A 5670-nucleotide genomic window follows, 5' to 3' on the forward strand; every position below is an offset into this window, starting at 1 on the left:
TTTTGGTATATAAGCAGGGTTTTTTGTATCTTTCTCTCCTAAATACTATGTCGTGAAAAATGCACAAAGAATATTAGGAGCAAGGACTTCTTCCCTCAGGCAGTAGCCACCTCACTTGGCCACAGCCTGGCTCAATCTTCTGTATTCTCCTTGTGACACCATTACTCTCTCTCTTGCCTGGCAGTGGCATAATTTCAACTCTGCCTTGCCTGTGGCCTGGTGGCTGGAATATTGTCCTTTAGTGTGAAAAATCAGGGTTGAAATCACCTTAGGAGTAGGTGGGTTTAGAAACTGACGGTATCATGTTTAGTCACCTGGATGACACTGGCACTTACAGATAGGTAGACATTATATTCCTGGATGTGTAACCATGCTCATGCTCAGATTATCATGCTCAGATTAAAATGTGAGTGTGTACCTGAACACGTGTCCTGGCAACAAAGTGGCAGTGATTGAAAAGGACAGCTATCCCATGTCTTAGCCCCAAGAGCTGTATGATTAGGCACTTGTTTGGGAAGCTGGAGGCCCAGTATCTAAAACCCTTTTTGCCCAGAGAGGACCTGAATACATATCTATCTAACTTCCCAGTGTAGTTCTCTAACCTTAATGCCACAGATCTGGTATTACTCAAAGCCTTCTCCAGAACTCAGTTTGAAGCTGAGTCTGTGTCCTTGCATTTAATATCATAATTGGGGACACAGGGTCATTTTTACTGCATGGTGAGCAGGGCTATAAGTTAAAACACAGGCCTCTCACCTTCACAAGTCAGAATCTACGTACACTCTCTGCATTACTTATTTCTTCCTGGCCCCAAATACCTCCTTGCCATAGTTGGCCAAGGGCCCTGCTTCAGAAGGTGTACTGGACGGTGAAGATGGAAAATGGCTGACCGGTGGTATGGTAGCTAGAGTACTGCTTTGAGAAATCAAAGAGATAAAGGTTTAAACTTTCTATGGGTAAGGGGGTGGGAGAGGTAGGTTTATATCAACTACATTTTCAGGCCTTAGATGCTGCCACACATCCACAAGGGGCACACACAAGAACCCAGGCAGGTATGTAGACAGTGCCTAGCAATCTGAGTATGCCCTGTCTACATGTGTACATGGAAATGCCATGCAGATGACCAGAACATGAAAATTTGTTGACTAAAAAGAAATAGAATTCCACTCTGTCTTTCATTTTCTGTATAAGTACTGTAACCATGAGACTACCAGGTGAAAGGCCCAGCATTACTACCAAACAACAGTTGAAGAAATCTTAAAAACCCTAATGATTTTTAATCAACTAAATTTGAAGGAATTTCATAAAATGTATGTACCTTTACAGAGAAACTGCATTGCAAAACAATGTAAATGAAGCTCAACGTCTCAGTAGCCTTAGTAGATCTTTTTCAAATATGCACAATAGGACAAGGTTAGATACTAATAGCAAAAGCCATGATGGGTAAGGAACTGAAGTATCTTAATGGAATTCAGGTAGGTTGAATGATTGTGTAAATTAATATGCAAAGCAAAATTGTATTCCATCATTTAGATACCTAAAAACAGAGTAGGTTACACTTAGACATCTTAGCAGTGAAAGAGGACTTGGCCCCTTGGTACTCGATTTGCTGGCAATTTCGTTAGCCTTCTGCTAAAGCCATATACTGTTCAAGAACTCATATGACACTCTCATTACTGGAAAGATATTGAGCAGATATACTTACTTGTCTTTACATTTCCCCAGATAAAGGCTACAGAAGAGATGGCTCAGTGGTTGCTCATTGCTATTCTTCTTCCATTCTCTGCAGCACTTTGCACTTCTGTTAACATAAAAAATGATTTTAAGTATCACTTTTCCTTCAGTGATCAATTGTAAAGGACAGAGATCTGTTTTACTATCTTGTATGGTTATTTGAACTTATTAATACAATAAAACTTATTTGGAAGGGTCACTATAGGCTGAATATTTAACTCTCTATACACTAACCCTTTCATAATATAATTTCAGTTCTTCCCATTTGTAAGACTGTTTATTAGAAAATATAAAAGTTTAAAAAATCTATAAAAAGTATAAATTAGTTGTTTTTTCTTTTTGCTACCCCTTTTTGTTAAATGTGATCGTTTGATAGCAAAGTTTTACAGAATGAGGGATAATTTTGTTTTGTCATCACAGCAGTGTGGACAGACAAAAGAAAGAGAACCGTCTTTTGTCCTTTAAAATGTCTTCATTATCATCCACTCCCCATGAAGCATTCAATTTCACTTAAGCACAATAACACTTCTTGACTTGCTTTATAATGAACATATTTCTGCGGACCATTATCCGAAAGACGGGAGTAAATTAGGAATAACTTCATTGAAACAAATGGAGCTACAAAAGCATGAATCCAGTATGAATCAGAATCTGGATCAAACTCATCTAATATTAATGCTATAAAGTACTGCAAAAGTGTTCAGGTGTTATGGAGGCACTTAGACACTGCTGTGATGACTGCCAATATAGGAACCTAGGTGAATGGATGAGGGAGCACTTAGACACTGTCACCTCTCTAAGTATAAATAGTTATTTAGCATTTTTTATTTTATGAGTGAAGGATCTAATAAGGGGGGGAAGGGGATTGTATTGTTTTGTCTTGTTTTTCAGTTTGTACCATCTAATAGTCTTCACCATCCCACAAAACAAATCATAACTACAGCGCCATTATGGCTACTGCAATAATGGTGGGTACAGAAAAAGACAGAATAAGCAAATGTATAACACTTGGCTCTCATGCCTGGTAATAGGCACTCAGATACTTTAATGATGAGTATAGTAAACAAGCTTGGATGAGGGAGGAAAGGATGGATAGTTATTTATCACAGCCTGGAACATAACTTATTGTGATGGAGATTAAAGGTAAAATCTAGATACCTCTCCCACTGGGTGAGTATTAGTAAAATGTGATATGTGACAGCTAGCCAAGTAAGGATAAAAGCTTGTTTTGCCAATTAAAATCTGTTTCTTTCCCATTTAGCACTGCTTCAAAGTAGATACTACAGCACTACATATGTGTTCTGAGAGCATGTAACAGATGCTCTGTTTGTAGATTTCATTTATCTAAATGAATATGGGCACATCTACACCTGCAATTAATGCAAAAAAAGTTTACTGTACAGTAAACTACTGCGCAGTAAGCTTTCTGTGAGAGCACATCTACATGTGAGAGCATTTCAGGAGCAGTTCAGGGCAGGGAAATGTCTACCTTGCTCTCCTGCCATATGGCAGCCAGGGGGAGCTTTACGCTCCCCTGTGTGCCAGCCCCAGGCCTCCAAGGGACATTTGGGTGACAGGGGGTGTGACAGGGGGTGTGACCCTGAGCCCCAGGACTGGGAAACAGTCCTTTCCCCTACATCTCTCTCCCAGCCTTCTGCCTTGATTGGCCCCCAGGACCCCTGGCTGCAGTAGAGTATTCCCCACCCAGCTGGGGGCTGACTGCTAGCTGCCCCACCAGAGGAACAGCTCTCAGCTGCTCCAGGTGGAGGGGGAATTTCCACCTAGATGGGTGCTCACTGCCTGCTGCCCCACCAGTGGGACATCTCCCACCCATCCATTGGCTGAGAATAGAAGGAAAAGCTCCCAGTCCCAGCACTTCTTAGCTCCCCTATCCTGTGGGAATCTGGGAGTCCAGAGCACTAAGATGGGGTGGGAGGGGACAGATCATCTGATCTCCATGATGATCAGCTCCCAGCTCCTTGGGTGGAGCCAGGAGCTGAGCAGTGCCAGGACCAGGCCTCCTGCTAATGTGACTGACCGGGAGCAAATTTGCTCCTGGTCAGCATTTACATGGGCCCTACTGTGCACTATCTACTGCACAGTTAGTTTAGAACCTGTGGCTGTGTATAGATGAACCACTATTTTAATTTTTTTTTTCCCCTGATTGGAATAGGAAGCATCAGAAAACAGGATTCTCCACACAAAGAATTAATAAAATGCACTCATTTCTTAATGTGTAGTAGAAAAGGAGCCTAGTTGTATAAGTTTTGTCAGCAGCACAAACAAAACTGTTATATATATATGCATTGATATATATATATATGGTATGGGTATCAATGTATTAATCTGGCATTAGGCAGGGTAGACATCTACTGTATGGTCTGACTAAGAAATGTATAAGCTTTCATGAGCAGAGCTTGCTTCACCAGATGCTGTGAAGTAAGCTCTTATCACAAAAGCTTTTTCATTTATTTTCGTTAGTCTAAAAGACACATCTGTCCAACCTTTTGTCTGACTTCAGACTAAGAGAGCTAACTATCCCTGGATGCATCTACATATGCATTAAGGTATTTAGTTAATGTGCATTAAATGTTGTACCTCTGGGCACCAATACATGAGTGTCAAGGCTGCTCTGTTACACTGGAATTCCAGCATGTCAGAACAGACTCAATTAATCGAGTCTGCTGGCAATTGCCATACTTCAGCAGCCTTCTGCATCTTGTGTATCAGCATCCCTGTGCTTAAAAATGTCAGCAAGGGCACCTGAATGAGCGTTAGTTCAAGTACCCACACCATCATTTTTAGGCACAGAGATGTGGAAAGAGGAGACGCAGCAACCCTTTAATTAGAGCTCTCAGAGCTGCTCTAATTAAAGCAGTGCCCCTCTACCCCGAATCCCTAGAGCAAGTGTAAAAGTGCCCTCCATTGTGAGGTACCAGGAAAATGAGCATTAGTCTTGTCTTAATGTACATTAACCAAGTAGCACTTTTTTTTAGGGATGCTTTAATGCTTATTAAAATAGGCTAATGAGTATTAAAGCACATGTGTAGACACACCCTCTGCCAATGGTTTAATCTGTCTGAGACTGTTTTAATACCTTAAACTTTTCACTGATGTGGCTACCAGGCACCACATCTGGTTTCTCTTCCCTCCATTGCATCACATTGCATCTTAACCTCCTTTATCCCCAGTTAATGTAAACTGTATGATTAACTGCATGTTTTAGATTGTGTTAACATATACCAATTATGTACCATGTAGGTAACATAAATCTACAAAGCCAAACTTGTGTAAAAAACTATAATTTGTTTACATCTTGCTGATGTTTAGGGAAACAATGTACATTTTAGCCATTTGAGGACTATGGGTAATATCTGGGAATTACAAGCCATTCTAATCACTCCTGACAATCAGGATGGCATATCTTCAGCTCCTTTGCATAGCTTAAGGCCCTTCATAGGACTGTGCAAGCTTCACCTGGGTAAAATGGCTCCAAACAAGGCCTCTGGTTATCTTGTAAAACATAGAAATACTTTTAGTAGCTATGAATAGATCTGCTTATCAGTGATTAGAGGCAGCCAGGGAAGGAGCATTAGGGTTCTTGGTTAAACAAAGTCAACAAACTCATGCTCCTGCAAAACTGTGTTTCAGCCTCACAGCCTCTGTGTAGATTGCAAATGTGAGTTCCATTTCCACATCACTTACTCATGTCTTTGCTCAAAATCTGAGTAATCAGGCATTGTGCAAACAAAGGTAAATGTTACTGGTTAGTGCAGGATCAGTACCTGAGTCAGCTCTGTAAGTCAAACCATTTTCTTCCTTGTCTATTTGTGTTTGATGGAGTTTTTCCTAGCACAGTAAATGGGCATTACACAAAGGAAAACAATGTTTGGGGGGGGGGGGGGGGCCTTTTTTTTTTTAAATGCAAGCCTTACT

This window comes from Alligator sinensis, unplaced genomic scaffold (assembly GCF_000455745.1).
Source record: "Alligator sinensis unplaced genomic scaffold, ASM45574v1 scaffold988_1, whole genome shotgun sequence".
Lineage (NCBI taxonomy): Eukaryota > Metazoa > Chordata > Crocodylia > Alligatoridae > Alligator > Alligator sinensis.